Source organism: Chionomys nivalis, chromosome 23, assembly GCF_950005125.1.
Source record: "Chionomys nivalis chromosome 23, mChiNiv1.1, whole genome shotgun sequence".
Classification (NCBI taxonomy): Eukaryota; Metazoa; Chordata; class Mammalia; order Rodentia; family Cricetidae; genus Chionomys; species Chionomys nivalis.
In genome coordinates, this window is record NC_080108.1 from 50,460,921 (window position 1) to 50,473,795 (window position 12,875).

The window sequence follows — 12,875 nt, forward strand, 5'->3', positions numbered from 1 at the left end:
TGTGAGTCTTTAACATCCTAAAAAAACGTTTGCCCAATTCAGTCACAATAACGTGGGCCTGGCCTTTGCCCTGACTCTATGTCTGCACTTGACCTTCAAACTCAGCAGCCAATGCTCTTAAGCACTGAGCCATCTCTCCTGCCTCTTCCTTCTGTTGCCAGTAGATGGCACCAAATCTCATTTTGAGAGCAAAACTGTGGTTGAGAGGAATCGAACTTCTGATCTTGAGAAGGGCAGCCAGGATTCTTAACCACTGAGATATCTCTCGAGTGCTTCTTTCTGCATGCAAAAGAGGGCACAAGACCTCAGTGCAGATGGTTGTGAGCCATTATGTGGTTGCTTGAAATTAAATACAGGAGGAAGAAAGAGCATGAAATGCTCTTAAACACTGAGCCATCTCTCCAACCCGTTTTTCTACTTCTTTACCTAAACCAGATGTACTCAATGATGTGTGGATCACATCTGCATTTTCCTAACATTTGAAGTACAGGGATCTCCATGGATCTTTTGGCTATTTGTGTACCTCATAGAGGAGGTCTAGGCAAATTGTTTCACTGGCTTTAAATTGGTTAAGCTTTTGTTGGTGTTTGTCCCTTTGTATGTCTTGGATGTGAGTTCTTCTTCAGGCACATGAACATGCTAGTATTTTCTTCTTCTAACCATCTTGCCTTACTCTGCTTGGTGGTGTCTCTGAAGCATGCTGGCTCATGGTGATAGACCTGTGAGTCTTTATTATCCTAACAAAATGTTTTGCCTGATTCAGTCCCTACAACCAAGGTCCTGGCTGTATGTCTGCACTTGGCCTCATCAAACTCAGCAGGCATGCTCTTAACCACCAAGACATCTCTCCTGCCTCTTCCTTCTGCTTCCAGTAGAGGGCACCAAACCTCGTTTTGAAGCAATTTTGTGATGTCCAGGAATCGAACTTCTGATCTATGGAAGAGCAGGCAATGCTCTTAACCAATGAGCCATCTCTCCGACCCGTTTTTCAACTTCTTTAACTAAACCAGGTTTACTCAATGTGGTGTGTGGATCACATCTGCATTCCCCTAACATGTGGAGTACAGGGGTCTCCATGGACCTATTGGCTGTTCATGTACCTCATAGAGGAGGTCAGGATAAATTGTTTCTCTGGCTTTAAATTGGTTAACATTTTGCTGGTGTTTGTAGTCCTTTGATTATCTTGGATGTGAGTTCTCTTTAAGGCACATGAACATGCCAGTGTTTTCTTCTTCTAACCATCTTGCCTTACTTTCCTTAGTGTTGTCTCTGAAGCACGATGTCTCATGGTGATAGAGCTGTGAGTCTTTAACATCCTAACAAAACGTTTGCCCAATTCAGTCACAGTAACATGGGCCCTGGCCTTTGCCCTGACTCTATGTCTGCACTTGGCCTCATCCAACTCAGCAGCCAATGCTCTTAAGCACTGAGCCATCTCTCCTGCCTCTTCCTTCTGTTGCCAGTAGATGGCACCAAATCTCCTTTTGAGAGCAAAACTGTGGTTGCCAGGAATCGAACTTCTGACCTTTAGAAGGGCAGCCAGGATTCTCAACCACTGAGCTATCTCTCGAGCGCTTCTTTCTGCATGCAAAAGAGGGCACAATACCTCAGTGCAGATGGAAGTGAGCCATTATGTGGTTGCTTGAAATTGGATACAGGATGAAGAAAGAGCCCGAAATGCTCTTCAACACTTAGCCATCTCTGCCACCCGTTTTTCTACTTCTTTACCTAAACCAGATGTACTCAATGATGTGTGGATCACATCTGCATTTTCCTAACATTTGAAGTACAGGGGTCTCCATGGATCTGTTGGCCATTCGTGTACCTCATAGAGGAGGTCTAGAAAAATTGTTTCACTGGCTTTAAATTGGTTAAGCTTTTGTTGGTGTTTGTTCGTTTGTATGTCTTGGAAGTGAGTTCTTCTTCAGGCATATGAACATGCTAGTATTTTCTTCTAACCATCCTACCTTACTCTGCTTGTTGGTGTCTCTGAAGCATGCTGGCTCATGGTGATAGAGCTGTGAGTCTTTATTATCCTAACAAAATATTTTGCCTGATTCAGTCCCAACAACCTGGGTCCTGTCTGTTTGTCTGCACTGCGCCTCATCAAACTCAGCAGGCATGCTCTTAACCACCAAGACATCTCTCCTGCCTCTTCCTTCTGCTTCCAGTAGAGGGCACCAAACCTCATTTTGAAGCAATTATGTGATGTCCAGGAATCGAACTTCTGATCTTTGGAAGAGCAGGCAATGCTCTTAACCACTGAGCCATCTCTCCGACCCGTTTTTCAACTTCTTTAACTAAACCAGGTTTACTCAATGTGGTGTGTGGATCACATCTGCATTCCCCTAACATGTGGTGTACAGGGGTTTCCATGGACCTATTGGCTGTTCATGTACCTGATAGAGGAGGTCAGGATAAATTGTTTCTCTGGCTTTAAATTGGTTATCATTTTGCTGGTGTTTGTAGTCCTTTGATTGTCTTGGATGTGAGTTCTCTTTAAGGCACATGAACATGCCAGTGTTTTCTTCTTCTAGCAATCTTGCCTTCCTCTCCTTAGTGTTGTCTCTGAAGCACGATGTCTCATGGTGATAGAGCTGTGAGTCTTTAACATCCTAAAAAAACGTTTGCCCAATTCAATCAAAATAACGTGGGCCCTGTCCATTGCCCTGACTTTATGTCTGCAGTTGGAATCATCCAAATCAGCAGCCAATGCTCTTAAGCACTGAGCCATCTCTCCTGCCTTTTCCTTCTGATGCCAGTAGATGGCACCAAATCTCATTTTGACAGCAAAACTGTGGTTGCCAGGAATCGAACTTCTGACCTTTGAAGGGCAGCCAGGATTCTTAACCACTGAGCTATCTCTCGAGCGCTTCTTTCTGCATGCAAAAGAGGGCACAAGACCTCAGTGCAGATGGTTGTGAGCCATTATGTGGTTGCTTGAAATTGGATACAGGAGGAAGAAAGAGCACGAAATGCTCTTAAACACTGACCATCTCTCCAACCCGTTTTTCTACTTCTTTACCTAAACCAGATGTACTCAATGATGTGTGGATCACATCTGCATTTTCCTATCATTTGAAGTACAGGGATCTCCATGGATCTGTTGGCCATTCGTGTACCTCATAGAGGAGGTCTAGACAAATTGTTTCACTGGCTTTAAATTTTTAAAGCATTTGTTGGTGTTTGTTCCTATGTATGTCTTGGATGTGAGTTCTTCTTCAGGCACATGAACATGCTAGTATTTTCTTCTTCTAACCATCTTGCCTTGCTCTGCTTGGTGGTGTCTCTGAAGCATGCTGGCTCATGGTGATAGAGCTGTGAGTCTTTATTATCCTAACAAAATGTTTTGCCTGATTCAGTCCCAACAACCTGGGTCCTGGCTGTATGTCTGCACTTGGCCTCATCAAACTCAGCAGGCATGCTCTTAACCACCAAGACATCTCCCCTGACTCTTCCTTCTGTTTCAAGTAGAGGGCACCAAACCTCATTTTGAAGCAATTATGTGATTTCCAGGAATCGAACTTCTGATCTTTGGAAGAGCAGGCAATGCTCTTAACCACTGAGCCATCTCTCCGACCCGTTTTTCAACTTCTTTAACTAAACCAGGTTTACTCAATGTGGTGTGTGGATCACATCTGCATTCCCCTAACATGTGGAGTACAGGTTTCTCCCAGGACCTATTGGCTGTTCATGTACCTGATAGAGGAGGTCAGGATAAATTGTTTCTCTGGCTTTAAATTGGTTAACATTTTGCTGGTGTTTGTAGTCCTTTGATTGTCTTGGATATGAGTTCTCTTTAAGGCACATGAACATGCCAGTGTTTTCTTCTTCTAGCCATCGTGCCTTACTCTCCTTAGTGTTGTCTCTGAAGCACGATGTCTCATGGTGATAGAGCTGTGAGTCTTTAACATCCTAAAAAAACGTTTGCCCAATTCAGTCACAATAACGTGGGCCCTGGCCTTTGCCCTGACTCTACGTCTGCACTTGGCCTCATCAAACTCAGCAGGCAATGCTCTTTGAATGCACTGAGCCATCACTCCTGCCTCTTTTTTCTGTTGCCCGTAGATGGCACCAAATCTCATTTTGAGAGCAAAACTGTGGTTGCCAGGAATCGAACTTCTGACCTTCAGAAGGGCAGCCGGGATTCTTAACCACTGAGCTATCTCTCTAGCGCTTCTTTCGGCATCCAAAAGAGGGCACAAGACATCAGTGCAGATGGTTGTGAGCCATTAAGTAGTTGCTTGAAATTGGATACAGGAGGATGAAAGAGCACGAAATGCTCTTAAACACCGAGACATGACTCCAACCCGTTTTTCTACTTCTTTACCTAAACCAGATGTACTCAGTGATGTGTGGATCACATCTGCATTTTCCTAACATTTGAAGTACAGGGGTCTCCATGGATCCTTTGGCCATTCGTATACCTCATAGAGGAGGTCTAGACAAATTGTTTCACTGGCTTTAAATTGGATAATCTTTTGTGGATCACATCTGCATTCACCTAACATTTGAAGTACAGGGGTCTCCACGGACCTATTGGCCGTTCGAGTACCTCATAGAAGAGGTCTAGATAAATTGTTTCACTGACTTTAAATTGGTTAAGCTTTTGTTGGTGTTTGTTCCCTTGTATGTCTTGGAGGTGAGTTCTCCTTCAGGCACATGAACATGCTAGTATTTTCTTCTTCTAACCATCTTAGCTTACTCTGCTTGGTGATGTCTCTGAAGCATGCTGGCTCATGGTGATAGAGCTGTGAGTCTTAATTATCCTAACAAAATGATTTGCCTGATTCAGTATCAACAAACTGGGCCCTGGCCACATCAAATTCAGGAGGCATGCTCTTAACCACCAAGACATCTCTCTTGCCTCTTCCTGCTGCTTCCAGTAGAGGGCACCAAACCTCATTTTGAAGCAATTATGTGATGTCCAGGAATCGAACTTCTGATCTTTGGAAGGGCAGGCAATGCTCTTAACCACTGAGCCATCTCTCCGACCCGTTTTTCAACTTCTTTACCTAAACCAGGTTTACTCAATGTGGTGTGTGGATCACATCTGCATTCACCTAACATGTGGAGTACAGGTGTCTCCATGGACATATTGGCTGTTCATGTACCTGATAGAGGAGGTCAGGATAAATTGTTTCTCTGGCTTTAAATTGGTTAACATATTGCTGGTGTTTGTAGTCCTTTGATTGTCTTGGATGTGAGTTCTCTTTAAGGCACATGAATATGCCAGTGTTTTCTTCTTCTAGCCATTACTCTCCTAAGTGTTGTCTCTGAAGCACGATGTCTCATGGTGATAGAGTTTGAGTCTTTAACATCCTAAAAACACGTTTGCCTAATTCAGTCAAAATAACGTGTGCCCTGGCCTTTGCCCTGACTCTATGTCTGCACTTGGCCTCATGAAACACAGCAGCCAATGCTCTTAAGCACTGAGCCATCTCTCCTGCCTCTTCCTTCTGTTGCCAGTAGATGGCACCAAATCTCATTTATAGAGCAAAAATGTGGTTGCCAGGAATGGAACTTCTGACTTTTAGAAGGGCAGCCAGGATTCTTAACCAATGAGCTATGACTCGAGCGCTTCTTTCTTCATGCAAAAGAGGGCACAAGACCTCAGTGCAGATGGTTGTGAGCCATTATGTGGTTTCTTGAAATTGGATACAGGAGGATGAAAGAGCACGAAATGCTCTTAAAAACCGAGACATCACTCCAACCCGTTTTACTACTTCTTTACCTAAACAAGTTGTACTCAATGATGTGTGGATCACATCTGCATTTTCCTAACATTTGAAGTTCAGGGGTCTCCATGGGTCTGTTGGCCATTCTTGTACCTCATAGAGGAGGTGTAGACAAATTGTTTCACTGGCTTTAAATTGGTTAAGCTTTTGTTGTTGTTTGTTCCTTTCTATGTCTTGGATGTGAGTTCTTCTTCAGGCACATGAACATGCTACTATTTTCTTCTTCTAATCATCTTGCCTTGCTCTGCTTGGTGGTGTCTCTGCAGCATGCTGGCTCATGGTGATAGAGCTGTGAGTCTTTATTATCCTAACAAAATGTTTTGCCTGATTCAGTCCCAACAACCTGGGTCCTGGCTGTATGTCTGCACTAGGCCTCATCAAACCAAGCAGGCATGCTCTTAACCACTGAGCCATCTCTCCGACCCGTTTTTCAACTTCTTTAACTAAACCAGGTTTACTCAATTTGGTGTGTGGATCACATCTGCATTCCCCTAACATGTGGAGTACAGGTGTCTCCATGGACCTATGGCTGTTCATGTACCTGATAGAGGAGGTCAGGATAAATTGTTTCTCTGGCTTTAAATTATTTAACATTTTGCTGGTGTTTGTAGTCCTTTGATTGTCTTGGATGTGAGTTCTCTTTAAGGCACATGAACATGCCAGTGTTTTCTTCTTCTAACCATCTTGCCTTACATTCCTTAGTGTTGTCTCTGAAGCACGATGTCTCATGGTGATAGAGCTGTGAGTCTTTAACATACTAAAAAAACGTTTGCCCAATTCAGTCACAATTACATGGGCCCTGGCCTTTGTCCTGACTCTATGTCTGCATTTGGCCTCATCAAACTCAGCAGCCAATGCTCTTAAGCACTGAGCCATCTCTCCTGCCTCTTCCTTCTGTTGCCAGTAGATGGCACCAAATCTCATTTTGAGAGCAAAACTGTGGTTGCCAGGAATCGAACTTCTGACCTTTAGAAGGGCAGCCAGGATTCTCAACCACTGAGCTATCTCTCGAGAGCACCTTTCTGCATGCAAAAGAGGGTACAAGACCTCAGTGCAGATGGAAGTGAGCCATTATGTGGTTGCTTGAAATTGGATACAGGAGGAAGAAAGAGCCCGAAATGCTCTTAAACACTTAGCCATCTCTGCCACCCGTTTTTCTACTTCTTTACCTAAACCAGATGTACTCAATGATGTGTGGATCACATCTGCATTTTCCTAACATTTGAAGTACAGGGGTCTCCATGGATCTGTTGGCCATTCGTGTACCTCATAGAGGAGGTCTAGAAAAATTGTTTCACTGGCTTTAAATTGGTTAAGCTTTTGTTGGTGTTTGTTCGTTTGTATGTCTTGGAAGTGAGTTCTTCTTCAGGCATATGAACATGCTAGTATTTTCTTCTAACCATCCTACCTTACTCTGCTTGTTGGTGTCTCTGAAGCATGCTGGCTCATGGTGATAGAGCTGTGAGTCTTTATTATCCTAACAAAATATTTTGCCTGATTCAGTCCCAACAACCTGGGTCCTGTCTGTTTGTCTGCACTGCGCCTCATCAAACTCAGCAGGCATGCTCTTAACCACCAAGACATCTCTCCTGCCTCTTCCTTCTGCTACCAGTAGCGGGCACCAAACCTCATTTTGAAGCAATTATGTGATGTCCAGGAATCGAACTTCTGATCTTTGGAAGAGCAGGCAATGCTCTTAACCACTGAGCCATCTCTCCGACCCGTTTTTCAACTTCTTTAACTAAACCAGGTTTACTCAATGTGGTGTGTGGATCACATCTGCATTACCCTAACATGTGGTGTACAGGGGTTTCCATGGACCTATTGGCTGTTCATGTACCTGATAGAGGAGGTCAGGATAAATTGTTTCTCTGGCTTTAAATTGGTTATCAATTTGCTGGTGTTTGTAGTCCTTTGATTGTCTTGGATGTGAGTTCTCTTTAAGGCACATGAACATGCCAGTGTTTTCTTCTTCTAGCAATCTTGCCTTCCTCTCCTTAGTGTTGTCTCTGAAGCACGATGTCTCATGGTGATAGAGCTGTGAGTCTTTAACATCCTAAAAAAACGTTTGCCCAATTCAATCAAAATAACGTGGGCCCTGTCCATTGCCCTGACTTTATGTCTGCAGTTGGAATCATCCAAATCAGCAGCCAATGCTCTTAAGCACTGAGCCATCTCTCCTGCCTTTTCCTTCTGTTGCCAGTAGATGGCACCAAATCTCATTTTGACAGCAAAACTGTGGTTGCCAGGAATCGAACTTCTGACCTTTGAAGGGCAGCCAGGATTCTTAACCACTGAGCTATCTCTCGAGCGCTTCTTTCTGCATGCAAAAGAGGGCACAAGACCTCAGTGCAGATGGTTGTGAGCCATTATGTGGTTGCTTGAAATTGGATACAGGAGGAAGAAAGAGCACGAAATGCTCTTAAACACTGACCATCTCTCCAACCCGTTTTTCTACTTCTTTACCTAAACCAGATGTACTCAATGATGTGTGGATCACATCTGCATTTTCCTAACATTTGAAGTACAGGGATCTCCATGGATCTGTTGGCCATTCGTGTACCTCATAGAGGAGGTCTAGACAAATTGTTTCACTGGCTTTAAATTTTTAAAGCATTTGTTGGTGTTTGTTCCTATGTATGTCTTGGATGTGAGTTCTTCTTCAGGCACATGAACATGCTAGTATTTTCTTCTTCTAACCATCTTGCCTTGCTCTGCTTGGTGGTGTCTCTGAAGCATGCTGGCTCATGGTGATAGAGCTGTGAGTCTTTATTATCCTAACAAAATGTTTTGCCTGATTCAGTCCCAACAACCTGGGTCCTGGCTGTATGTCTGCACTTGGCCTCATCAAACTCAGCAGGCATGCTCTTAACCACCAAGACATCTCCCCTGACTCTTCCTTCTGTTTCAAGTAGAGGGCACCAAACCTCATTTTGAAGCAATTATGTGATGTCCAGGAATCGAACTTCTGATCTTTGGAAGAGCAGGCAATGCTCTTAACCACTGAGCCATCTCTCCGACCCGTTTTTCAACTTCTTTAACTAAACCAGGTTTACTCAATGTGGTGTGTGGATCACATCTGCATTCCCCTAACATGTGGAGTACAGGTTTCTCCCAGGACCTATTGGCTGTTCATGTACCTGATAGAGGAGGTCAGGATAAATTGTTTCTCTGGCTTTAAATTGGTTAACATTTTGCTGGTGTTTGTAGTCCTTTGATTGTCTTGGATATGAGTTCTCTTTAAGGCACATGAACATGCCAGTGTTTTCTTCTTCTAGCCATCTTGCCTTACTCTCCTTAGTGTTGTCTCTGAAGCACGATGTCTCATGGTGATAGAGCTGTGAGTCTTTAACATCCTAAAAAAACGTTTGCCCAATTCAGTCACAATAACGTGGGCCCTGGCCTTTGCCCTGACTCTACGTCTGCACTTGGCCTCATCAAACTCAGCAGGCAATGCTCTTTGAATGCACTGAGCCATCACTCCTGCCTCTTTTTTCTGTTGCCCGTAGATGGCACCAAATCTCATTTTGAGAGCAAAACTGTGGTTGCCAGGAATCGAACTTCTGACCTTAAGAAGGGCAGCCGGGATTCTTAACCACTGAGCTATCTCTCTAGCGCTTCTTTCGGCATCCAAAAGAGGGCACAAGACATCAGTGCAGATGGTTGTGAGCCATTAAGTAGTTGCTTGAAATTGGATACAGGAGGATGAAAGAGCACGAAATGCTCTTAAACACCGAGACATCACTCCAACCCGTTTTTCTACTTCTTTACCTAAACCAGATGTACTCAGTGATGTGTGGATCACATCTGCATTTTCCTATCATTTGAAGTTCAAGGGTCTCCATGGATCTGTTGGCCATTCGTGTACCTCATAGAGGAGGTGTAGACAAATTGTTTCACTGGCTTTAAATTTTTTAAGCTTTTGTTGGTGTTTGTTCCTTTGTATGTCTTGCATGTGAGTTCTTCTTCAGGCACTTGAACATGCTAGTATTTTCTTCTTCTAACCATCTTGCCTTTCTCTGCTTGGTGGTGTCTCTGAAGCATGCTGGCTCATGGTGATAGAGCTGTGAGTCTTTATTATCCTAACAAAATGTTTTGCCTGATTCAGTCCCAACAACCTGGGCCCTGGCCTCATCAAACTCAGCAGGCATGCTCTTAACCACCAAGACATCTCTCCTGCCTCTTCCTTCTGCTTCCAGTAGAGGGCACCAAACCTCATTTTGAAGCAATTATGTGATGTCCAGGAATCGAACTTCTGAACTTTGGAAGAGCAGGCAACGCTCTTAACCACTGAGCCATCTCTCCGACCCGTTTTTCAACTTCTTTAAGTAAACCGGGTTTACTCAATGTGGTGTGTGGATCACATCTGCATTCCCCTAACATGTGGAGGACAGGGGTCTCCATGAACCTATTGGCTGTTCATGTACCTGATAGAGGAAGTCAGGATAAATTGTTTCTCTGGCTTTAAATTGGTTAACATTTTGCTGGTGTTTGTAGTCCTTTGATTGTCTTGGATGTGAGTTCTCTTTAAGGCACATGAACATGCCAGTGTTTTCTTCTTCTAGCCATCTTGCCTTACTCTCCTTTGTGTTGTCTCTGAAGCACGATGGCTCATGGTGATAGAGCTGTGAGTCTTTAACATCCTAAAAAAACGTTTGCCTAATTCACTCACAATAACGTGGGCCCTGCCCTTTGCACTGACTCTATGTCTGTACTTGGCCTCATCAAACTCAGCAGGCAATGCTCTTTGAACTCACTGAACCATCTCTCCTGCCTCTTCCTTCTGTTGCCAGTAGATGGCACCAAATCTCATTTTGAGAGCAAAACTGGGGTTGCCAGGAATCGAACTTCTGACCTTATAACGGCAGCCAGTATTCTTAACCACTGATCTATCTCTCGAGCGCTTCTTTCTGCATCCAAAAGAAGGCACAAGACATCATTGCAGATGGTTGTGAGCCATTATGTAGTTGCTTGAAATTGAATACAGGAGGATGAAAGAGCACGAAATGCTCTTAAATACTGAGCCATCTCTCCAACCCGTTTTTCTACTTCTTTACCTAAACCAGATGTAATCAGTGATGTGTGGATCACATCTGCATTTCCCTAACATTTGAAGTACAGGGGACTCCATGGATCCTTTTTCCATTCGTGTACCTCAGAGAGGAGGTCTAGACAAATTGTTTCACTGGCTTTAAATTGGATAAGCTTTTGTGGATCACATCTGCATTCACCTAACATTTGAAGTACAGGGGTCTCCATGGACCTATTGGCCGTTCGAGTACCTCATAGAAGAGGTCTAGATAAATTGTTTCTCTGACTTTAAATTGGTTAAGATTTTGTTGGTGTCTGTTCCCTTGTATGTCTTGGATGTGAGTTCTCCTTCAGTCACATGAACATGCTAGTATTTTCTTCTTCTAACCATCTTGCCTTACTCTACTTGGTGGTGTCTCTGAAGCATGCTGGCTCATGGTGATAGAGCTGTGAGTCTTTATTATCCTAATAAAATGATTTGCCTGATTCAGTCCCAACAACCTGGGCACTGGCCTCATCAAACTCAGCAGGTATGCTCTTAACCACCAAGACATCTCTCCTGCCTCTTCCTTCTGCTTCCAATAGAGGGCACCAAACCTCATTGTGAAGCAATTATGTGATGTCCAGGAATCGAACTCTGATCTTTGGAAGAGCAGGCAATGCTCTTAACCACTGAGCCATCTCTCCGACCCGTTTTTCAACTTCTTTAACTAAACCAGGTTTACTCAATGTGGTGTGTGGATCACATCTGCATTCCTCTAACATGTGGAGTACAGGGGTCTCCATGGACCTATTGGCTGTTCATGTACCTCATAGAGGAGGTCAGGATAAATTGTTTCTCTGGCTTTATATTGGATAACATTTTGCTGGTGTTTGTAGTCCTTTGATTGTCTTGGATGTGAGTTCTCTTTAAGGCACATGAACATGCCAGTGTTTTCTTCTTCTAGCCATCTTGCCTTACTCTCCTTAGTGTTGTCTCTGAAGCACGATGGCTCATGGTGATAGAGCTGTGAGTCTTTAACATCCTAAACAAACGTTTGCCTAATTCAGTCACAATAACGTGGGCCCTGGCCTTTGCCCTGACTCTACGTCTGCACTTGGCCTCATCAAACTCAGCAGGCAATGCTCTTTGAATGCACTGAGCCATCACTCCTGCCTCTTTTTTCTGTTGCCCGTAGATGGCACCAAATCTCATTTTGAGAGCAAAACTGTGGTTGCCAGGAATCGAACTTCTGACCTTCAGAAGGGCAGCCGGGATTCTTAACCACTGAGCTATCTCTCTAGCGCTTCTTTCGGCATCCAAAAGAGGGCACAAGACATCAGTGCAGATGGTTGTGAGCCATTAAGTAGTTGCTTGAAATTGGATACAGGAGGATGAAAGAGCAAGAAATGCTCTTAAACACCGAGACATCACTCCAACCCGTTTTTCTACTTCTTTACCTAAACCAGATGTACTCAATGATGTATGGATCACATCTGAATTTTCCTAACATTTGAAGTTCAAGGGTCTCCATGGATCTGTTGGCCATTCGTGTACCTCATAGAGGAGGTGTAGACAAATTGTTTCACTGGCTTTAAATTGTTTAAGCTTTTGTTGGTGTTTGTTCCTTTGTATGTCTTGCATGTGAGTTCTTCTTCAGGCACTTGAACATGCTAGTATTTTCTTCTTCTAACCATCTTCCCTTTCTCTGCTTGGTGGTGTCTCTGAAGCATGCTGGCTCATGGTGATAGAGCTGTGAGTCTTTATTATCCTAACAAAATGTTTTGCCTGATTCAGTCCCAACAACCTGGGCCCTGGCCTTATCAAACTCAGCAGGCATGCTCTTAACCACCAAGACATCTCTCCTGCCTCTTCCTTCTGCTTCCAGTAGAGGGCACCAAACCTCATTGTGAAGCAATTATGTGATGTCCAGGAATCGAACTTCGGATCTTTGGAAAGGCAGGCAATGCTCTTAACCACTGAGCCATCTCTCCGACCCGTTTTTCAACTTCTTTAACTAAACAAGGTTTACTCAATGTGGTGTGTGGATCACATCTGCATTCCCCGAACATGTGGAGTACAGGTGTCTCCATGGACCTATTCGCTGTTCATGTACCTGATAGAGG